Source organism: Lagenorhynchus albirostris, chromosome 3 (genome assembly GCF_949774975.1).
Source record: "Lagenorhynchus albirostris chromosome 3, mLagAlb1.1, whole genome shotgun sequence".
NCBI lineage: Eukaryota > Metazoa > Chordata > Mammalia > Artiodactyla > Delphinidae > Lagenorhynchus > Lagenorhynchus albirostris.
The window spans coordinates 39,449,998-39,475,513 of NC_083097.1; the positions used below are offsets into that span (position 1 = coordinate 39,449,998).

At 36.0% G+C, this 25,516-nt stretch overlaps 1 long non-coding RNA gene across 1 annotated transcript in view; it reads left to right on the forward strand.

Annotated features, from left to right (window-relative positions):
* Positions 1-14,023, forward strand: part of LOC132518050 (uncharacterized) — a 48,861-nt gene extending 34,838 nt beyond the window's left edge. Inside the window, exon 4 of the long non-coding RNA XR_009539858.1 lies at positions 13,744-14,023. This is a non-coding gene — a long non-coding RNA (uncharacterized LOC132518050). The remainder of the gene's footprint in view (positions 1-13,743) is intronic.
* Positions 14,024-25,516: the final 11,493 nt, after the last annotated feature.

A 25,516-nucleotide genomic window follows, 5' to 3' on the forward strand; every position in this document is an offset into this window, starting at 1 on the left:
TAAATACAAGCATTAAAAAGCAAATGCACTTACAAAGCAGCTGTGCAAGTTTTTTTAGTTTTTTTCCCCTGAATTTTAGATTTATAAAAACCATGTCTCAGCTGCTACCTTTCAACAATTTTACTCTGAGGCAATAAATAATTCAATGTGCTAATTTGACAGATGACTCTCCAGGAGCCTCCTACCATTACTAGCATCATTAGGCCATAATATGCGTGACGAGGATGGGCCATTCAGCAAATGTCCTTCACTTGTTTACCCCTAAAGAGCTGTACTCTGCACAATTAACTAATGAAGCATTATGAACCTTTTTTTTTTTCTTCCCTCCTATTTCAATACATCAATGCAGTGAGTCTGAGGGAAAATATATTCTGTTTCCTTTCACTAAATAAGTATTTATGGGATGGTTAAGACTTCACTGTAGCTCCCAAATGAATAAAGGGAAAATAATAAGATGGTCAAAATGGATTATCATCATCATTATTATTATTACTTCCTTTCTCTTCCATGGTTTGTAAGGAAAACGTAAAAGCAATTCGGTGTTGAATTGCCAAAAAAAAGTCAGTGTGCAAATCATCAGCTTTAATATTTGCTGGTTATCAAGAACTTGTACACTGTCTCCATCGAGCTCGGAAATTTTATCCTTATCTAAAAACTTGATCACATGTGAATGTTCTCAGACTCTTGAGTTTAAAATTTAATTTCAGTTTAAAAAAAATACTTAAAGAGTACTGTGCATATTCTAATTGGGTTTTTGTGTGTGTATGAATATACCCTTACTGTCCAGATCAACAAAGCATGTATCTATAGATGTTCAGATGAAGTTACTAAGTCCACATCTAAATAGTTCCATCCCACAGAATTGAATTAAACAAAGAAACATCAGCTGACTTGCCTGTTGTTATTGTTTCACTAAACATTTGACTGCCAAAACATTTTGTTGTTGGGAAAATAAAAGATGACCTATGGTGCGAATGATGTTAGGGATCTCTTTCTTACATTTGTAGTGTATGTGTTATAGGTTCTTAGTTAAGAAATTATTGCATCCTTTACCAACCCTGGCATTATTTTGTGGTTTAGAATGTAGAAAGCAAACATTGCCCAAAGCATGTCATTTGGAAGAGAAGTGGGAGGGTACTAGAACTAAAGCAGTTACATTTTTCTCTTTCCAACCTTCATCCAGACCCACGTTGATGTTGACATTATTTCCCAAGAGTAATAGTCACAGCTATTCTTCCTAGATGTAAAACTATTTTTCCCCAGTTGACAACACATGTCCAAAGACAATTATAATGCTCCTCTTTGCACAAATAAAATAATAATCAACATTATGATATGAATAATAATAAAATGGCTATGATTTATTAAGAGCCAATTCAGTCTAAGGCCTTAATGCTTATTGCATGTATGAAGCAAATATGAAACACTGATGTGAAGAGCATGTTGGTTCCTCTATGAACCTCAAGGTTACAGAAAATATTCACATTAAAAGAGAAAGAGAACGACTAAATTTCAAGAGTTCTGAAGATAAATTCTGGTAGATTATCAATATGACATCACATTTATAGGGTTTCAAAACTATCTGATACTATAAGTCATATTCCTCCACATACTACCCCACTTGAACAATTTATTTAATTTTACTTTCAGTAGAATAAATTTTAAAGATGCTAATGCAATAATGAGTAAATTTAGTGGAAAAATAATTCACTTTTCTCAATGTAAATGTTCCCAGTGGCCTTACTATAGCCGTTTGGTAATTATAGATTCAGTGAAAATCTGACATATTTCTGATATTTTGTATATAATAAGTTGGATACTGTTTAACTTTAAAATATTCTCTTTTCTATCCACATATAAATGGAGCATGTAAAACTTATTTTTCAAAATGTGGTTAGAATAGAAAAGACTACTTGAATGCCAAAGAAAACTGTAATTTTCTTGCCTTTGTATCAGGGAGAAGGTTATGTATCATTTTTAGGAAACATATCCCATCCATGAAAATCTGAGGAACATTAGTAAAATGTAGGAACATTTCCAGTCAATAACAATGGAGGAATTACACAACACTGAATATATTTGGTGCAAAATTTCTTTAGAAAGCCAAAAAAAAAATTACATTTCTATACAAATGCCCTTCCTTTCCATATAAATCCTTCCATACAAGGTTTGTTAAATGTGATGGAAAATTGTTTCATTACTTAAAATATGTACTGAATATTGTCTGTTACATGCAGAATCTATAATTTAACCCAGATATTCTATTAAATGGAAAAGAGTCCAAAATGTGGAACACCTTATAGAATAATTAAATGCTTCATAAACATGGAAGAGGCAAACTTCATTTTAAATGGTTGATCATTTATCCACAAGAGCTATCTAGAGAAAATAGTACAGGTAATAATATTACAGCTTATAATTAATAAAATTACCTCTACAATTTTAGGTTGTTGGCATTTGAAATGTTCCAAATATCACTAATGAGTACTGAAAGTTACTAGCAAATATTACATACTAACATTTATTTTAAAATATTGTTTCCATACTAAAAAAAGCTGAAAATTAATAGTCAGTCACTGAGATTAAAAAATTACTCAAACAAGTACATATCGTTTCCATATGAATTTATCTATAATCAACAGAATTTAACCAAAATTATCTCAAATTTTATTTAAGATGTCTAATGAAATAAGTATTCTTGCTTTTTGTAACAAAAAAAAGCTACATATGGTGTTTTTCTAGATCTTTGTTCACTCTGATGTAGTAATTTCTTCTTTTTAGTGTGACTTTGCTAAAAATTCAATAATGTACCATTAAAAAAATAATAGCTATGCTAAATACATCCCAGAGGCACACTCCCATAGATATGTCACTTAACTGCAGGCTCACAGTTCATCGAAGACATTTCTGTTTATTTTGATATCTTTTGTTAAAGAAATCCACAGTAACAATGATGACCGGACAAAGAGAGGGAAAAAAAGCCATTCATCTATTCATGGGTAATTGAATTCCCTCATATTTCATAAACAGACTGCCTATCTGTGGGGTTGTTTTATTTGAATAACTTTCTTTAAAATGATTTTCCTTATAAGATGGGGAATTAATATTTAAGAACTCAAGTTCAAAACATTTTTAAGTTAGTTTATTCGATGGATGCATTGCCGTAAGAGAAGGCACCCCTCCCTCTTTCTCTCCCCTTTCTCCCACAAATTGCCTTTAGACTGGATGTTTATTGCCCAACGTAAAGAACAAAAAAGGGAGGTAATTAAGCCCAGAATTGCCTGCTGGTGCTTATGACAGTCAAGCCACCGACCTAGGACTAGGAGTCCTCCCAAATCCGCAAAGAAGGAGTCTTGGTTTAGGAACAAAGCTAAGCAGCAAGACGTCATTACTGTTAATTACCTGATAAACAAAGAAGACTTGGTGTCGGTGGCAAAACACCAAACTCAGGGCTGCAGCTGATGCTGTAAAAGACAGTTGGGCTGACTTTGTCCTGTTGAGCATTGTGCTGTGAGATGATCCACCTCTATAAAGAGCTCAAGTAATTAGACTCCAACTACTGTGTTTATCCGTGCTGTACCCTGTATGGTGCCCTAATAACAACAAACAACCTGTCCTCTGGAGACAGGTGGCATCTGCTAAACATCAAATAGGAAAAATAAGGCATGCTTTCAAATAGTAGTTCATTAATTTATAAGCCAAGGACAAAGGTGAGAAATATGAAGACGGGTGAGAAATATGAAAGCGCACTGAAGTTTATAGCTCCCTTAATAAGTAAATGAGTTAAATAAAACATGAGCTCTATTTCACAAAATAATCATTGGTCTTTGTGATCTACCTTGGGATATAATAGCATGCAAGAAGTATTTTAACAAGTATATATATATATATATATATATAGTGTATACATACATTTATATGTACATATAGGTATTATTGTGTATTTGTTTTGTTTTGATCTTTCTCATTCCCATTGTCACTGATTATGTATGAAAGTCAACAAAGAAAATAGTTAAATAAGATGGCAGCCAAGATAAAATCAAGCTCAGACAAGACTGTACTGTAGAAGACCTATGTCTGTAAAACCACAGAACATGGAGTTGATTGAATGGATTTGAGTGTAATACAGAAGGTGATGTAGAACTAATGGCATCCTCAGATAGACCTAAGTTTGCTCCTTGTCATCTGGCTAGGCTTAGGTGAGTTAGACTTCTCAAATTTGTTTTATTCAAATGGAAATAAATTTAATAAGTTAATAGCACATTTTTCTCAGCATTGTTTTGAGGACTAACAGACATAATGCATACACAGGCTTAGCATAGTGCCTGATACATTGCAGGCTCTCAGGCAATAGCAGTTCCAATAGCTGACTTGGAGTAAATTACTTTTGAGGCAACTGGTTATTTAAGAAACACAGAGTGGGTTGAATTGTAGCTGATTTGGTAAATATGTGCAAGCAACTCATAACATTCTCCTCTAGTAGAACCCTATCAGCTAAGGGAAGAGTACAAAAAAGCTCTGAATCTCAGAACCTTCACTACTCTAGACATTCCTCACATATTTTATAGGATAATGGGATGGTTAAAAGCAATGAATTTGAAATCAGAATGACCTAGGTTCAAATCCATGCTTTGTGCTTGCTCATTCTGTGTTCTTGGTAAGTAACTTAAACTTAATTCATGTCCTCATCTGAAAAATGAGATGTATAGGGCTAACCACTTCAGAACATGAACTACCTAAGTCTGAATCACAATTCCACTATTTGCTTAGTTACTTATCATAGCTTTGACTTAGTAGTCTCTTCTATAAAATGGGGATATAGGGTTGTCATGTGGATTAAATGAGTCATTCTATATATAGCCCTTAGAATAGTGACTGTGTTATAATTTGCTCTTGCTACTTAGGGACGTTTGAGACCCTTTCAAATTGAGGCCTTACCCACCTGTGATATTAAATATTATTTTTAACAATCACTACCTGCACACGACACCACCATCATGCACCAAATGCGCCCCATCTCCCCATGATTTTCTGAAAGACTTTAAATGTACCTTCACATTTGCTTATAAGACAATCAGTCACCAGTATGACCACCGCAATTGCCACATGACACTCTCTCCATGTATTTTCTTAGAGTAATAGAGTAAACCTTCTTAGGTTTACTCTATTTCACATAAAGTAATAGCAAAGCTACTTGAAAGGGACTCTCTACTGCCACTGCTATTATAAGATCCCAAGTGTTTGTCATTCAGTGTCACTAAAGTTGTAGTGGATTCCCTGCAGACATGGCTGGAAAGGACACTTTTACAACTCTCAGTCACACTTTGTCACCTGGACCCAGAACACACCTCATGACCCAAGGCTCATTAAGGGCCTCATGAAATTACTTTCTAACTCCTGTTTCCCTAGGCCTCCAACTCAGCCCACAGTCTGAAGGAAATCAAACCAAGGTCATCCTTTTCTTTGTCATTGTCTCCTAATGCATGCCAGAGTGGTAATGATATCATGTTTAAGTAGCTGGTTGAAAATGAATAATGCAAATTATGTATCCCTTCAGGTAGATCCACAGAATCTATTTCTTTAATTTTATAGATATTAATCAAACTGAATTTGCATACCTGAAGCCTCTGAGACTGATTATTTCTGAATGACCAGAGACCACTGACTGTAAAATGCTGCTCCTTTGTTAAAAAGACAAATTTCTGGCTTGCCTTCCATGATAAAAAGATTAGTCTCACACAGCACTTTATTCACTACTGTATTCTTTTTTTTTTTAAATAATGGAGGTTTTTTCAAAATAAATTTATTTATTTTATTTTTGGCCGCGTTGGGTCTTCCTTGCTGTGCACAGGCTTTCTCTAGTTGTGTCGACTGGGGGCTGCTCTTCGTTGTGGTGTGCGGGCTTCTCATTGCAGTGGTTTCTCTTGTTGTGGAACATGGGCTCTAGTCACACGGGCTTCAGTAGTTGTGGCTCGCAGGCTCTAGAACGCAGGCTCAGTAGTTGTGGTGCATGGGCTTAGTTGCTTAGAAGGACACTACATAATGACCAAGGGATCAAACCAAGAATAAGATATAACAATTACAAATATATATGCACCTAACATAGGAACTCCTCAATAGATAAGGCAAAAGCTAACATCTATAAAAGAGGAAATCAACAGTAACACAATAATAGCAGGGGACTTTAACACCTCACTAACACTGGTAGACAGACCATCCAGACAGAAAATTAATAAGGAAACAGAAGCTTTAAATGACACAATAGACAAGATAGATTTAATTGATATTTATCGGATATTCCACCTGATAACAGAAGATTACACTTTCTTCTCTAGAGCACATGGAACATTTTCCAGGGTAGATCACATCTTGGGTCACAAATCAAGCCTCAGTAAATTTAAGAAAATTGAAATCATATCAAGCATCTTTTCCAACCACAACACTATGAGATTAGAAATCAATTACAGAGAAAAAAATGTAAAAAACACAAACACATGGAGGCTAAACAATATGTTACTAAATAACCAAGAGATCACTGAAGAAATCTAAGAGGAAATCAGAAAATATCTAGAGACAAATGACAACAAAAACTCGACGATCCCAAACCTATGGGATGCAGCAAAAGCAGTTCTAAGAGAGAAGTTTTTAACAATACAATCCTACCTCAAGAAACAAGAAAAATCTGAAATAAACAATCTAACCTTACACCTAAAGGAACTAGAGAAAGAAAAACCCAAAGTTAGTAGAAGGAAAGAAATCATAAAGACCAGAGCAGAAATAAATGAAATAGAAACAAAGAAAACAATAGCAAAGATTAATAAAACTAAAAGCTGGTTCTTTGAGAAAATAAACAAAATTGATAAACCATTAGCCAGACTCATCAAGAAAAAGAGGGAGAGAACTCAAATCAATAAAATTAGAAATGAAAAAGGAGAAATTAAAAAAGACATTGCAAAGTACAAAGCATCAGAAGAGACTACTATAAGTAACTCTATGCCAATAAAATGGACAACCTGGAAGATATGGACAAATTCTTAGAAAGGTATGACCTTCCAAGACTGAACCAGGAAGAAATAGAAAGTATGAATGGACCAATCACAAGTAATGAAATTTAAACTGTGATTAAAAATATTCCAACAGACAAAAGTCCAGGACCAGATGGCTTCACAGGTGAATTCTATCAAACATTTAGAGAAGAGCTAACACCCACTATTCTCAAACTCTTCCAAAAAATTGCAGAGGAAGGAACACTCCCAAACTCATTCTGCGAGGCCACCATCACCCTGATACCAAAACCAGGCAAGGATGTCACAAAGAAAGAAAACTACAGGTCAATATCACTGATGAACATAGATGCAAAAATCCTCAACAAAATACAAGCAAACAGAGTCCAACAAGACACTAAAAGGATCATACACCATGATCAAGTGGGATTTATCCCAGGAATGCAAGGATTCTTCAATATATGCAAATCAATCAATGTGATACACCATATCAGCAAATTGAAGAATAAAAACCATATGACCATCTCAATAGATGCAGAAAAAGCTTTTGACAAAATTCAACACCCATTTATGATAAAAACTCTCCAGAAAGTGGATATAGAGTGAACCTACCTCAATATCATGAAAGCCATATACAACAAACCTACAGCAAAAATCATTCTCAATGGTGAAAACCTGAAAGCATTTCCTCTAAGATCAGGAACAAAACAACGATGTCCACTCTAGCTGCTATTATTCAACATAGTTTTGGAGTCCAAGCAATGGCAATCAGAGAAGAAAAGAAATAAAAGGAATACAAATTGGAAAGGAAGAAGTAAACTGTCCCTGTTTGCAGATGACATGGTACTATAGATAGAGAATCCTAAAGATGCAACCAGAAAACTACTAGAGCCAATCAGTGAATTTGGTAAAGTTGCAGGATACAAAATTAATGCACAGAAATCTCTTGTATTCCTATACACTAACAACAAAAGATCAAAAATAGAAATTAAGGAAACAATCCCATTCACCATTGCAAAAAAAGAATAAAGTACCTAGGAATTGACCTACCTAAGTGGGTAAAAGACCTGTACTCAGAAAACTATAAGACACTGATGAAAGAAATCAAAGATGACACAGATAGAGAGATATACAATGTTCTTGGATTGGATGAATCAATATTGTGAAAATGACTATACTACCCAAGGCAATCTATAGATTCAATGCAATCCCTATCAAATTATCAATGGCATGTTTTACAGAACTAGAACAAAAAAATCTTAAAATTTGTATGGAGACACAAAAGACCCCGAATAGCCAAAGCAATCTTCAGGGAAGAAAAACAGAGCTGGAGGAATCAGACTCCCTGACTTCAGACTATAGTACAAAGCTATAGTAATGAAGACAATATGGTACTGGCACAAAAACAGAAATATAGATCAATGGAACAGGATAGAAAGCCCAGAGATCAACCCATGAACCTATGGTCAACTACTCTATGAGAAAGGAGGCAAGGATACACAATGGAGAAAAGACAGTCTCTTCGATAAGTGGTGCTGGGAAAACTGGACAGCTATATGTAAAAGAATGAAATTAAAATACTCCTTAACAACATACACAAAAATAAACTCCAATGGATTAAAGACCTACGTGTAAGACGAGACACTATAAAACCCTTAGAGGAAAACATAGGAAGAACACTCTTTGATATAAATCACAGCATATCTTTTTTTTTTTTGCGGTACGCAGGCCTCTCACTGTTGTGGCCTCTCCCGTTGTGGAGCACAGGCTCCGGACACGCAGGCTCAGCAGCCATGGCTCACGGGCCCAGCCGCTCCGTGGCATGTGGGATCTTCCAGGACCGGGGCACGAACCCATGTCCCCTGCATCGGCAGGCGGACTCTCAACCACTGTGCCACTAGGGAAGCCCAGCATAATCTTTTTTGACCCACCTCCTAAAATAATGGAAATAAAAATAAACAGATGGTACCTAACGAAACTTAAAAGCTTTTGCACAGCAAAGGAAACCATAAACAAGACGAAAAGACAACCCTCAGAATGGGAGAAAATATTTGCAAATGAATCAACGGACAAAGGATTAATCTCCAACATATATAAACAGCTCATGCAGCTCAATATTAAAAAAAAAAACAACCCTATCAAAAAATGGGCAGAAGACCTAAATAGACATTTCTACAAAGAAGACATACAGATGGCCAAGAGGCACATGAAAAGCTGCTCAACATCACTAACTATTAGAGAAATGGAAACCAAAACTACAGTAAGGTATCACCTCACACCAGTTAGAATGGGCATCATCAGAAAATCTACAAAAAACAAATGCTGAAGAGGGTGTGGAGAAAATGGAATCCTCCTGTACTGCTGGTGGGAATGTAAATTGATACAGCCACTATGGAGAACAGTATGGAGGTTCCTTAAAAAACTAAAAATAGAACTACCATGTGACTCAGCAATCCCACTACTGGGCATATACCCAGAGAAAACCATAATTCAAAAAGACACATGCACCCCAAAGTTCATTGCAGCACTATTTACAATAGCCAGGTCATGGAAGCAACCTAAATGCCCATGGATAGATGAATGGATAAAGCAGATGTGGTACATATATACAATGGAATATTACTCAGCCATAAAAAGGAATGAAACTGAGTCATTTGTAGAGTTGTGGATGGACCTAGGGACTGTCATACAGAGTGAACTAAGTCAGAAAGAGAAAAACAAATATCATATATTAATGCATATATGTGAAATCTAGAAAAATGGTACAGATGAACCAGTTTGTAAGGCAGAAATAAAGACACAGATGTAGAGAACAAACGTATAGACACCAAGGGGGGAAATCGGCTGTGGGGTGGTGGTGGTGGGATGAATTGGGAGATTGGGATTGACATATAAACACTAATATGTATAAAATAGATAACTAATAAGAACATGCTGTATAAAAAAATAAAATAAAATTCAAAAGAAAAAAAATGATGAGGAAACTAAGTTAAAAAAAAAAAAAGAAAAAATAAACTTCTCTCCGCTATTCAAAGAAAGACCTTTTTAATGTAGATTCAATCATTCTTTTATTTTTATCACGTTGATTAAAACCTTTGTCATAGAAAGACATGGTATTTCAAAAAAAATACCAAAGAATACTGATAAAACATTGCAAATATAGACAAAAAATGGTCATTATATTTGCATTTGTATATAGTGGTATGTTATATAAATGACCTAAATAAGCTGTCTCAAAATGGTAAAAGTAAATTGTTGTTCAAGTAATATGAGTATCTTTTCAAGTATTAATGAAGACTGAAAATGTTACTAAGGTGCAGAGACGCTTAAGATAAAGGCTTGAAATAGAACAATGGAATCTTGTAGGTCTTGCAAACCCAGGCTATAAGATTGAGGCATTTGTTTCTGAACGATTACAGTCAGCAAACCAACCTTCAGTCAATTTGAGGAATGCTCAGCAAGACAAAGATAATGAGTGCACACTCTTTAATTCCTCATGTTGCTTCCACAATATTTTCTTTTTCTTTTTTTTTGTAAATTTATTTATTTATTTTTGGCCATGTTGGGTCTTCATTGTTGTGCACAGGCTTTTCTCTAGTTGTGGTGACAGGGGTGTTACTCTTCATTGTGGTGTGCAGGCTTCTCATTTCGGTGGCTTCTCTTGTGGAGCATGGGCTCTAGGTGCGCAGGCTCAGTAATTGTGGCTCACGGACTTAGTTGCTCAGAGGCATGTGGGATCTTCCTGGACCAGGGATCTAACCCGTGTCCCCTGCATTGGCAGGCGGATTCTTAACCACTGCACCACCAGGGAAGTCCCCACAATATTTTTATCAATGAAATGGCAAAGTTATTGCCATTTTCTTCTTTGTTTCTCTTGCTATGCAATTTACTATCCTTCTCCAAAATTTACTTTCTTTAAAGGAAGTTTTATAGCTCTGAACTTGTGGAAGAGAAGCTGTATTCTTTATAAACAAATACTAAGCCTTATGCAGAAACTAGGGATAGATGCTTTCAGCAATCAAACTAAAGCTGTAGTTTACAGTGAATCAGTTGTAGGGATTATCATTCAAAATATAATTGTCCTAAATGTCAACAATTTTAATATTTTTGTTAACCTCATGCATGTATTCAAGAGGGTAGACTTTTTTGTGTGTTAATCAAGTTGTTGATGCTCAGTCATCAAATATTTACTGCTTGTTTTTTTATGTGCCCCATTCTATTTATGTTAAATGACCTTTAGTCTCTAGTCTAAAGCAATAAAGTGAATGCTTCCTGTTTTATCGATTAGGAAAAGCCTATTTTCACACTAATAAAATGAGAAGCCCAGTTTAATGAAATACTTTTTTCTACCAGTGGCCACAAGTGAACTGGAGACTTGAGCATGTTGGCAGAGGTCAACTGAGAGGACAGAGGTCAGATCTGTGGTAAATCAACTTCCAGGAACAAATCACCGGACACTATAAAAATCAAAAGTGGTCCTTTAAGAGACCAGCTTGACCCTCCTTAACCAGAAAATAACATCTGACCTGGCAGTGAAATTTATCACAACATTTCAATTAAAACTTGGCAGGCACGCTGGCAACACACTGTTCTTCCACAGTTGGCCTTGTTATAGGAAAAACAGAAAGGAGGGGAAGAATGGATATTCTTGCTTCATATTACATAACAGGTATGATCTGTACAATATCATTTTTCTCAGCCACGTGAAGTTTTCTGGAGACTTGATAAACATGCTAAGTGTGGATAACACACGACTTTTCATTAATTATTTTCTGTTCAGTTCTTTCAGATGTCTTCTTCCCTATGATATTAAAAAACAGCCTGCTAGTATTTTCAATTAAAGAATAACCTGTTTAGTGTTAGCAGATATTTGGAGTTTGGCAGGCCACACAAAAACATTCTTAGGTATCTTTATTTTTAATTTACTTTTTCAATCACTCATGTATATGTATTCTAAATTTCAAGTAATTCAGTTTGATCATATGGTTTTCCTCCCACCTCCATCAAAGAGAATTACACCAGAAATCAAGAGAAAAACTTAATTTATACATGTCCATCCTTTTGGATGTGATAACTGTGATCTTATACCTACTATAAAGTACAACATTTAAAGATGAGTTTTTAATCTAAGTGACATACATTGTCTCAGCAGCTTTCACAATGGAAGTAGCACTAGGAAAATGAGCACTCAAATGACATCACATTTTTGGCAACAAGGGGTCTTTATAGAGATAAAAAAAACTTGAGTCATATAAAAGTTTGTTAACTCCTTGAATCATTTCATTTCACATATGGTTCCTGTGTATAATAATAGAAACTTCTCCTTTGCTAATATTAACTGTGTGACCCATCAATGGTAAATTATTGTAAAATGAGACGGCAGAAATAGATACTTTTAAAGATTTCTTTTAGCTACTAATAGTTGTAATCTCTAAATATTTCAAATATAAAATATTAATGTAATCCAGATTAGTTGTAGACTCAGGATAAAGTTTAGGGTTTTCTGACTTTTAGGCTACAGAAACACTTGGATTTACAGGTCTTTGTGAGACTTCAGAAAGAATGCACTATGCACAAGTTGCCTTACTTAATGCAGGCAACAAATCCTAAAATCAAAAAGAAAGTGGGGCTTCCCTGGTGGCGCAGTGGTTGAGAGTCCGTCTGCCGATGCAGCGGGCCCGGGTTCATGTCCCGGACATGCCACAGAGCAGCTGGGCCCGTGAGCCATGGCCGCTGGGCCTGAGCGTCCGGAGCCTGTGCTCCACAACTGTAGAGGCCACAACAGTGAGAGGCCCGCGTACAGCAAAAAAAAAAAAAAAAAAAAAAAGAAGTGGTCCTATTCCAGCTGAGTTAATGAGGCAAGTAGGTATAGTCATAGTATCTTTACAATTAGATCAACAGAGAGATATATATCTATATATTTAAAATTATTTTATTTATCTAGTGTTGATATTAAAATTTAAAATATATAAATACTGATGATATTAAAATATATGAGTATTTTATTCAGCTAATGACCATATAACAGATGTCAGTGTTTGTGTTAACATTTATATTTTTCAATTAAATTGGGATTTATTACCTATTTATTCATATTACTGATTTAATCATCACAGGATCTTGTATAAAGATGGATTGTATACCTGAGGGAAAGACAAACAACTCACTCAACACATTGGGCAAATCAAAGCTTTGCAAGAAGTCAAATAGAAAAAAGTGATGGGGACATGAAAGCAGCATGTGACACACTGTAAAATAGTATGCCAAAATGAAAGGAAACTGCAAGGACAATATCCCCTTGCAAACAGTGATCAGGTTTCAGCAAAACTTTATCCATTGATGCATTAATGTTTTGCACTAGAATTTTATTAGAATTTTGACTTTGTTTTTAACTTGTAACTTCGTTTGTATAACAAAAGTTGATTAAGGAGGGGGGTTTCGCAAAGTTGGGGGGTCATATCAATGGTGGAAAGGCTGTGAAAGCATGCTTTCAAGGAAGATGCAGCTGCTTGATGAAGACTTGAGGAAGGATAGAACTTAGAGTATTCCTCAAAAAGAATGAGGTAGCTGGTCAGAGAGAAAAAGTAGTGTCTGAAAAGTGAGATGAAATTAAAGATATTGGCAATGTTTGTTTCAGGCCTTTATTGTGGTTTCCAATTACTCCAATACTGAGAATTTAAAATGAACTATTTACAACTTAACGTGTTAACAAGCAAATATGTTTGCCTTCTTAATTTAGATGTTGCTGAAAACATTCTTTTGGGATGAAGCAGCCATGAAGTTTCCTGCTCAGAACTCCCTTCAAAAGAACCTTCTGCAGGAAGCATAGTTGGCTGTCAGCCTTCAGCTGCCACCCTTTTTGATGAATCAAGGTGGTCAACCGTGGCCACGGTTACCTTGTGCTCTACCAACTCAATGACGAAACTCTCCCCAAATGGAGAGTTTAAGTGAAACTGTCACAAAAGTATTGTTGATAAGTGATTTTTAAATATAAATTAAACAAAAGACAAAGAACTTAATAGCATATGCTTTGCAGTAATTTTGAAAATTTAAAGACATTTAAAAATATTTAGTACTATATATCATACACATTTATGAGTAAAGGAATTTGGTGGAAGGGGACATAGGTCTTACCAAAAATTGTACCATAAAATTTTACAAAACAGAGGAAATCTTTGAGCTAGATGATCTATAGCTTTTTTAAAAATCCAAAATTACTAGGAAAGAAAATTGTCTCAATTTCTGTTATAAAATTTTGGTCTATTTTATTTAGAGATGGCTCACAAAGATTATTACAGATGCAATCACTTATGACATTTGTCTCTAGAAGTTAAGGATGGGGCATGAGGAATATTTCCATTTCTTACATTTTTTATAACAAACTTACATAACCTTTTTATTTAGAAAAAATGGAAATTATAACATCATGTTCTAAAATATCTGAGTTCTCGGCAAACATTTTTATACCATTGGTATATATGAATTCATATATGAAACATTTACATATAAGATATAAAATTTATAAATAAATGTAAACATTTAACATGAAATGAAACTAAGAATTAATACATTCAATTTTTCAAATCCCCTTAATTTTATAGATGAGGAAAGTAGCTCAGAAAATCAATTTAATTTCCCTAATTCATATACATACTTTGTGATAGAGCCACGGTAGACATGCTGTCTTTCTTACTCAATCAGTCTATTAGTCAGACAAAAACGTTTAAATGAATGTTTTCTATGAAACATCCTATGGTAGATGCTGAGGATACAACAGTAAGCAAGTCAGATACTGTCTTTGCCTTCACAGCCAATAATTAGAAGTCTTGAGCAATATGAATAATAGGTACTGAGTAATTCAGAAACATGTAACAAGGGTTCCTGATCTACTTGGAGAAATCAGGGAAGGCTTTCCTGCAGAAGTGTCATTTGGGCTAATACATAGAGAGTTTATTCTTAGAGATTTTTTTTTTAACTTAACTATTTTATCCTATGCCAGGTAGTAGTTTGTACTAACATGGTGGTTGCATGTTTCAAGCCATTATTCGCAGTCATTACTCATCAGGTACTCAAAATTCCCTTCATATCTAGTGTTTATTATTACATTTTGCAGAGAGTCATATCTACAAATGTGACTGACAAAATTTAAACTATGGTGCTTATTAACCAAAGCAATGCTTTCTTCTGAGTGCCCCTGCATTTTCACCTGATTAATTTCTGAAGCAAACTGCATCCTTTTTTATATGACATCTCTTTTATCTTTACATAGAAAATTAACAAATTAAAATTTAACAATTTAACAGAAAATTAATAAATTAACAAATACTTTCATCTCCTTCTGTTTGGAAGCGTAGCTTTCTGATTACAATCAGAAGATAATTTCTCCTATTTGGTCCCCTTGGGGACCCTTATTTTGCCTGCAGGAGGTATTTAATAATTGCATGGCTAAATTAATCAGAATTGTCAGTTAAAAGCATCAGAATCTACTCTGGCGTTTTGGCAAAAAAAAATAAATTTATTGAAGGGTACTAACAGAAAGTCCAGAGAAGCAGAAAAGGAAAGTATGCAGTCAAAAACAATGCCAATGCCAACTACAGAGACCCTTCTAGCAAGGACATCACTGCCTTCCCCACTCAGCTTCCATAACATTTAGGACTGCATGCTAGAAGCTCTACCATCTGCCATTCCATGATAACCAAAAGTCTCTACCACTGTGAAGGGAACTCCTCCACAAAGGGCTCCCACCACACATTGCTTGTTTCTAAAAACCAAGATTTCCATTGATGCCTTGATTAATAGAATCTGAGTCAGTTGTCTGCACACTTCCCTCAAGGGAATCTGTAGATTAACCTTTTCTAGGTTCTGCACTGGAAACGTGGGAAAGGACAAAAACAAGAGGAATATATTTAAAGACACTGGTTAGCTGTATATGACAGAATTCTACATTACCCAATATTGTGTAGGCTACAGAGTCAAAATATTCTGAGAACAGCTTTCTTAAGTGTCCCTGATCCTTTACATTTTAAATGAAGTCTAATCAAAAAGCAAAATCTGTAAATACATATATGTACATCTTTGGGTACAAACATTTATTTATATAGCCAATAGTCAGTGTCATGGGAACCAGTAAGAAGAATAATGAAGGGTTATGATGAAAGGCCCATGCTCTAAGAAAATTAAAATAATAGTATTAAAATATTTTAATTTTACAGTGGTAAAATTGGGAATATATGTTGAACAATTGTTAAATAAATTTAGTGCACTTTCCATTAATAGTGGTGTACTAGTTTTATACTGCTGCTGTGGTGGATTATTACGAATTTAATGACCTAAAAAACACAAATTTATTATTTTTCGGCTCTGTAGGTCAGAAATCCAACATCAGTTTCACTGGACTAAAATGAAAGTGTCTACAGGGCTGACTTTATTTCTAGAAATTCTGGAGGAGAATCCATTTCCTTGCCATTCCAAAATTCTAGAAGCTCCCCTCATTTCTTTGCTCATAGCCCCCTTCCTCCATCTACAAAGCCAGCAACTTTGCATCTCTCTAACAGTTCTTCAAGTCACATCTTCCTCTGACCACAACTGGGAAAAGTTCTCCCCTTTAAAGGACTTAAATTGATTATATTGGGCCAGATAATCCAGGCTAATCTCCCCATCTCAAGGTCTTTAATTTAATTGATTTAGTGACATCATTTTGACATTTAAGGTAGCATATTCATCAGTTATGGGAATTAGTACTAGGACATGGATACCTTGGTGGGGGAAATTATGTCTACCTCAGGTTACATAACTGCCTCACCTTTCATGTTCAGCTACCTGGTGAAGATAAAAAAAATTCAAAGATAGTAGAGAAAAAAATTTAGTTTAAACCTTAGTACACCCACTGTATTTCAAATCTTCCCTTTAAAAAAGTCTTTACTAAAAATGTATAAAACTTGTCACAGACCTCGTACAATAATACTTCAGTAAGCTCTGTAGGACATGATTTGCATATGGTTTCTCTATTATATTTTAAGTGACAGTGTGATGATTCAAAATATAACAGTAACTTATATGTCCTGGTAGCAGAAATAAAATGAATAATAAGCAATCATTTTACACAGTTTTGTATATAAATCACAAATTCATAAGCTTTTCAAATATAAAGTAAAAATATAATTCTAAATTGCATTTTCAAATGCTCTGATTTAGGGCTGACAATAATGGGTAGATCCTACTTTGAATATTGTCAAGATTGACAACATTTAATGTTAAGATTTTCCACCGTTGCTTCCTTATCAAATCATCATAAAGCAGTGCAGATAATATACACCAGACATAACTATAAGGACACAGATGAGGTCCCCTGATACTTCCTTTGTTCTTCATCTACTAAAGCCTGAAATTAAGTGGTCAGTGCAGCCCAGTGGAATAAAGAACTCTCCAGGTCAGAAAGAAAAGAATCACTCTTTGACATAAATTATAGCAATATACTATGGATCCATCTCCTACAGTAATGGAAATAAAAACAAAAATAAACAAATGGGACCTAATTAAACTTAAAAGCTTTTGTACAGCAAAGGGAACCATAAACAAAACAAAAAGACAACCTACATATAGAATGGGAGAAAATATTCGCAAACGATGTGACCGACAAGGAATTAATCTCCAAAATATACAAAGAGCTCATATAGCTCAATATCAAACAAACAAACAACTCAATCAAAAAATGGGCAGAAGATCTAAATAGACATTTATCCAAAGAAGACATACAGATGGCCAGAGGCACATGAAAAGATCCTCAACATAGCTAATTATCAGAGAAATGCAAATCAAAACTACAATGAGGTATCACCTTAATTCTTAATTCTGTCAGAATGACCATCTTCAAAAAGTCTACAAATAATAAATGCTGGAGAGGATGTGGAGAAAAGGGAACCCTCCTACACTGTTGGTGGGAATGTAAGTTGGTACAACCACTATGGAGAACAGTATGGATGTTCCTTAAAAAAACTAAAAATAGAGTTATCATATGATCCTGCAATCCCACTCCTGGAGGTATATTCAGAGAAAACCATAATTTGAAAAGATACAAAAAAATGTGCTGTGTTCATCGCAGCACTATTTACAATAGCCAAGACATGGAAACCACCTAAGTGTCCATCAACAGATGAATGGATAAAGAAGATGTGTTATATATACACAATGGAATATTACTCAGCCATAAAAAAGAATGCAATAATGCCATTTGCAGCAACATGGATGGACTTAGAGATTATCATACTAAGTGAAGTAAGCCAGACCAAGACAAATAACATATGATATCACTTATATGTGGGATTGAAAAAAAGATACAAATGAACTTACATATAAAACAGAAATAGAGCCACAGATCTATAAAACAAACTTATGGTTACCAAAGGGGAAGGGGGGCTGGAATAAATTATGAATTTGGGATTAAAATATACACACTATTATATATAAAATAGATAACTAACAAGTACCTACTGTATAGCACAGGGAATTATACCCAATATTTTGTAATAACCTATAAGGGAAAAGACTCTGAAAAAAAAATATATATGTATGTATAACTGAATCACTTTGCTGTACACCTGAAACTAACACAACATTGTAAATCAATAATATTTCAGTAAAAAAAATAATAAAAAGAATCTTTCCCCTTGTACCACTGGGTTGGGGAAGGAACAACATCAGCACTCAAGAGTGTTCCTACTATCATGTAAGGTAACTTTTTATATCATCTATAAGTCCTTCTATGTTTGATTTCTCACTGTACCATTGGACCTTCAGAGGGCCTGCCATGAGCTACCATAGTTTCAACATACATTTAAATATTTTTTTCAACTTTAAAACAGCTTTTAGTTATCTAAAGGGCACAATATATTTTTTTGAATGCTTAAATATATTCTAACAAAAACTTTCTTTCTGGAAATAGTAAATCTGACTTCCAAAGAAACACTTTTTCAAAAGGAACAAGTTCCAACATTTTTAATCACAGACTCAATTTCAGTGCTTGTGATTGGTCGGTTTATATTTTCTATTTCTTCCTGGTTCAGTCTCAGAAGGTTGTGCTTTTCTAAGAATTTGTCCATTTCTTCCAGGTTGTCCATTTTATTGGCATATAGCTGCTTGTAGTAATCTCTCATGATCCTTTGTATTTCTGCACTGTCAGTTGTTACTCCTCCTTTTTCACTTTTTAAATCTGTTCGTTTGAGTCTCCTTTTTTTCTTGATGAGTCTGGCTAATGGTTTATCAATTTTGTTTACCTTGTCAAAGAACCAGCTTTAATTTTATTGATCTTTGCTGTCATTTCCTTCATTTCTTTTTCATTTATTTCTGATATGATCCTTATGATTTCTTTCCTTCTGCTAACTTTGGGGTTTTTTTTTTGTTTTTCTTTCTCTAATTACTTTAGGTGTAAGGTTAGGTTGTTTATTTGAGATGTTTCTTGTTTCTTGAGGTAGGATTGTATTGTTATAAACTTCCCTCTTAGAACTACTTTTGCTGCATCCCATAGGTTTTGGGTCATAATGATTTCATTGTCATTTGTTTCTAGGTATTTTTTTATTTCCTCTTTGATTTCTTCAGTGATCTCTTGGTTATTTAGTAGCATATTGTTTAGACTCCATGTGTTTGTATTTTTTACAGATTTTTTCATGTACTTGATATGTAGTCTCATAGCGTTGTGGTTGGAAAAGATACTGGATACAATTTCAATTTTCTTAAATTTACCAAGGCTTGATTTGTGACTCAAAATATGATCTACCCTGGAGAATGTTCCATGAGCACTTCAGAAGAAAGTGTATTCTGTTGTTTTTGGATGGAATGTCCTATAAATATCAACTAAGCCCGTCTTGTTTAATGTATCATTTAAAGCTTGTGTTTCCTTATTTATTTTCATTTTGGATGACCTGTCCATTGGTGAAAGTGGGGTGTTAAAGTCCCTTACTATGATTGTGTTACTGTCAATTTCCCCTTTTATAGCTGTTAGCATTTGCCTTATGTATTGAGGTGCTCCTATGTTGGGTGCATAAATATTTACAATTATTATATCTTCTTCTTGGATTGATCCCTTGATCATTATGTAGTGTCCTTCTTTGTCTCTTGTAATAGTCTTTGTTATAAAGTCTATTTTGTCTGATATGAGAATTGCTACTCCAGCTTTCCTTTGATTTACATTTGCATGGAATATCTTTTTCCTTCCCATCACTTTCAGTCTGTATGTGTCCCTAGGTTGAAGTCAGTCTCTTGTAGACAGCATATATATGGGTCTTCTTTCTGTATCCATTCAGCCAGTCTATGTCTTTTGGTTGGAGCAATTAATCCATTTACATTTAAGATAATTATCGACATGTATGTTCCTATTACCATTTTCTTAATTGTTTTGGGTTTGTTATTGTAGGTCTATTCCTTCTCTTGTGTTTCCTGCCTAGAGCAGTTCCTTTAGCATTTGTTGTAAAGCTGGTTTGGTGGTGCTGAATTCTCTTAGATTTGCTTGTTTGTAAAGGTTTTAATTTCTCTGTCAAATCTGAATGAGATCCTTGCTGAGTAGAGTAATCTTGGTTGTAGATTTTTCTATTTTATCACTTTAAATATGTCCTGCCACTCCCTTCTGGCTTGCAGAGTTTCTGCTGAAAGATCTGCTGCTAACCTTATGGGGATTCCCTTGTATGTTATTTTTCCCTTGCTGCTTTTAATATTTTTTCTTTGTATTTAATTTTTGATAGTTTGATTACTATGTGTCTTGGTGTGTTTCTCTTTGGATTTATCCTGTATGGGACTCTCTGCACTTCCTGGACTTGATTAACTATTTCCTTTCCCATATTAGGGAAGTTTTCAACTATAATCTCTTCAAATATTTTCTCAGTCCCTTTCTTTTTCTCTTCTTCTTCTGGGACCCCTATAATTCGAATGTTGGTGTGTTTAATGTTGTCCCAGAGGTCTCAGAGACTGTCCTCAATTCTTTTCATTCTTTTCCTTTATTCTGTTCTGCAGTAGTTATTTCCACTATTTTATCTTCCAGGTCACTTATCCGTTCTTCTGCCTCAGTTATTCTGCTATTGATTCCTTCTAGAGAATTTTTAATGTAATTTATTGTGTTGTTCATCATTGTTTGTTTGCTCTTTAGTTCTTCTAGGTCCTTGTTATACGTTTCTTGTATTTTCTCCATTCTATTTCCAATATTTGGTATCATCTTTACTATCATTACTCTGATTTCATTCTCAGAAAGACTGCCTATTTCCTCTTTGTTTGGTCTGATGGGTTTTTACCATGCTCCTTCATCTGCTGTGTGTTTCTCTGTCTTCTCATTTTGCTTAACTTACTGTATTTGGGGTCTCCTTTTCACAGGCTGCAGGTTCATATTTCCCTGTTGTTTTTGTTGCCTGCCCCCAATGGCTAAGATTGGTTCAGTGGGTTGTGTAGGCTTCCTGGTGGAGGGGACTAGTGCCTGTGTTCTGGTGGATGAGGCTGGATCTTGTCTTTCTGGTGGTCAGAACTGCGTCCGGTGGTGTGTTTTGGGGTGTCTGTGACCTTATATGAATTTAGGCAGCCTCTCTGCTAATGGGTGAGTTTGTGTTCCTCTCTTGCTAGTTGTTTGGCATAGGGTGTCCAGCACCGTAGCTTGCTGTTCGTTGAGTGGAGGTGGGTCTTAGCGTTGAGATGGAGATTTCTGGGAAACCTTTCACCGTTTGATATTACGTGGAGCTGGGAGGTCTCTGGCAGACTAATGTCCTAACTTGGCTCTCCCACCTCAGAGGCACAGGCCTGACACCTGGCCGGAGCACCAAGACCCTGTCAGCCACACAGCTCAGAAGAAAAGGGAGAAAAAAAGAAAGAAAGAAAAAATCAAATAAAGTTATTAAAATAAAAAATAATTATTAAAAATTAGGGCTTCCCTGGTGGCGCAGTGGTTGAGAGGCTGCCTGCCGATGCAGGGGACACAGGTCCGTGCCCCAGTCCGGGAAGATCTCACATGCTGCAGAGTGGCTAGGCCCATGAGCCACGGCCACTGAGCCTGCATGTCCGGAGCCTCTGCTCTGCAACGGGAGAGGCCACAAAAGTGAGAGGCCCACATACTGCAAAAAAATTAAAAAATTTAAAAAAATTAAAAAAAATTAAAGAGCAATAATAAAAAAAGAAAAAAATAAGAAAGAAGAGAGCAACCAAACCAGAAAACAAATCCACTTATGATAACAAGCACTAAAAACTATACTAAAAAAAAAACAAAAAAAAAACGGACAGACAGAACCCTAGGACAAATGGTAAAAGCAAAGCTATACAGACAAAATCACACAAAGAAGCATACAAATACACAGTCACAAAAAGAGAAAAAGGACAGTATATATATATATATATATATATATATATATATATATATATATATATATATAATCATTGCTCCCGAAGTCCACTGCCACAATTTTGGGATGATTTGTTGTCTATTTAGGTATTCCACAGATGCACGGTACATCAAGTTGATTGTGGAGATTTAATCCTCTGCTGAGGCTGCTGCGAGAGATTTCCCTTTCTCTTCTTTGTTTGCACATTTCCTGGGGTTCAGCTTTGGATTTGGCCCTGTGTCTTCATGAAGGTTGCCTAAGGGCATTTGTTCTTTGCTCTGACAGGTCGGGGTTAAAGGAGCAGCTGATTTGGGGGCTCTGGCTCACTCAGGCCGGGGTGGGGGAGGGGTATAGATGCGGGGTGAGCCTGTGGCAGCAGAGGCCAGCGTGACTTTGCACCAGCCTGAGGCGTGCCACGTGTTCTTCCGGGGAAGTTGTCCCTGGATCATGGGACCCTGGCAGTGGCGGGCTGCACAGGCTCCCTGGGAGGGGAGGTGTGAAGAGTGACCTGTGCTTGCACACAGACTTCTTGGTGGTGGCAGCAGCAGCCGTAGCATCTCATGCCCATCTCTGGTGTCCGTGCTGGTAGCCACAGCTCGCACCCAACTCTGGAGCTCGTTTAGGTGGTGCTCTGAATCCCCCCCTCCTCGTGCACCCCGAAACAATGGTCTCTTGCCTCTTAGGCAGCTCCAGACCTTTTCCAGGACTCCCTCCCGGCTAGCTGTGGCGCACTAGCCCCCTTCAGGCTGTGTTCACGCCGCCAACCCCAGTCCTCTCCCTGGGATCCGACCGAAGCCCGAGCCTCAGCTTCCAGCCCCCGCCCGCCCCGGCCGTTGAGCAGACAAGCGTCTTGGACTGGTGAGTGCTGGTCGACACTGATCCTCTGTGCAGGAATCTCTCCGCTTTGCCTTCTGCACCCATATTGCTGTGCTCTCCTCCGTGGCTCCGAAGCTTCCCCCCTCTGCCACCCACAGTCTCTGCCCACGAAGGGGCTTCCTAGTGTGTGGAAACCTTTCCTCCTTCACAGCTCCCTCCCACTGGTGCAGGTCCCATCCCTATTCTTCTGTTTTTTCTTTTTTCTTTTGCCCTACCCAGGTACGTGGGAAGTTTCTTGCCTTTTGGGGGGTCAGAGGTCTTCTGCCAGCATTCAGTAGGTGTTCTGTAGCAGTTGTTCCACATGTAGATGTATTTCTGATGTATTTGTAGAGAAGAAGGTGACCTTTTGCCATCTTGAAGGTCTCATCTTGGCAACTTTCAAATACACAATACAGTATTATTAACTATAGTCACCATGTTGTGCATTACATTCCCAGGACTTATTTATTTAATTCACATGCTGATATTTCAGGTATATAACTTAAATAATGTGCTCTTCACGCAGGAATTATAGTCTTTCTACTAACACTCGTATATTTATGGAAATTGAGTATATAATATAAGCTACAAGGACAATCAAATAGCAAAATTTATGATACTTGTTTGGGCATCTGTAACATAAGATTAAGAATTAGTAAAAAGACATAAACAAAAGTGCCAAGTTACATAAATTAAAAAGGAAAGCTTCAGGAGTTCCCTGCTAGCCTAGTTAGTGGTTAGGATTCCTGGCTTTCACTGCTGTGGCCCAGGTTCAATCCCTGACCGGTGAACTGAGATCTCACAAGCCACAAAGTGACATGAAAAAAAAAAAGAAAGAAAGCTTTTAGAGGGTTTTCTTCAAATATAAAATACATAGAATAACTAATAAGACAATATAACAAAATCTATAAGGTAGATAAAAGAATATCTTTTTTTTTTTGGATTCCAGCTTTTTTATTTTTCCCCTTTTACACAAAAAAAGTAGAAGAAATAACACAGGATTAAAATCGCAAAAGTAGTTAATTGGTAGAACACACATAAACACAAAAATCCAGATAGGAAGACAAGCTTATTTACAATGAGGAAACACATGTAAATTATGGTAGCTTGTATACGAAATATTAAAAAAGAAAAGTCAAACATATGCTACATGGTGCCACTGTTACAGCAATACTGAAGGGGAGAAAACAATTTTTCTTTAGGAACAGATATACCACAAGGTCCAGGTTTTATAGCATCAGTGCAATAAATTCACAAAACTATATTATAGCTAGTTAATCAGTTTAAAAATTGTTCCCAAATATGTCACATTTCCAGCCCTCAGAGGTTCATTCCTACAGATTTCAACTACTCCATCTATGGGGACCAAAAGCAGCCAGTATTACCATAAAATGAGAAACTTGAGGCTTACCTTTAAAGGCTTATTCTGGTCTTGAAGAACTAGTAGGATTTTCTACTGAAATGAATCTTGACTAAACACAGGATGAGTTTTGTTCTTTATTGGCTGGTCTTGGAATGAAGGTCATAGACATGACTCAACCTATTATGTACTTTAGTTTCAGTTAGCTGAAAATCTGAAATTAAAAGTATGCTAAAAATCCTAAATACCATCTTGTGTAAGCTTGCTACTAAAAAGCCTTTAAGGATGTACTAACTTTAAGTGCAAGGGAACAAGAGTTCTAAGCCTGTCAGATTCCCCATTTGGGAGGAAGGATCAATGTTTCCAACAAGTTGCTAAATTCTGCACAAGGGAGAAGCCAACACATACTAGGCCATGGAATTAGGTTCATTTTATTCCACAAGGATTCTTCTCCCACAGTATAGAAACAGAATGAGGAATGAATCTTAATTGGTCTCTTCATCATAAGTGGTAAACTTGGTTTCTATATTCATGAAACCAGACTGTTGTTTAAGCAGACTGTGGAAGCAGACAGTAGAACCAGCTTCCTGTAGTCACAGACCATGATTTTGTATCCAGCTAAAGCAAAAATCAACTTGAACAGTTATCCCAAGCCACTGTTAACTGTACTAAAGGATGAAGTTCACCACTATATTATTTTAAAAGTAAGAGTTCAATTAACCCTGGGTGAGAAAAACCAAAACAAGTGGTAATGATGAATGAGTTGTCCATATAAGGCCAGCTGATGAGAACACACCCATGAAGACACTGGGCATAAAGCCTTACTTGGCAAGTCGGAATTTCCACTAAGGGCAGAATGAGGGACAGCAAAGAGCTACATCTGTAACATTTTTGTATCCAGACAGCATAACAGACACTATCCCCAAGGACAATGTATACACCATTAATCA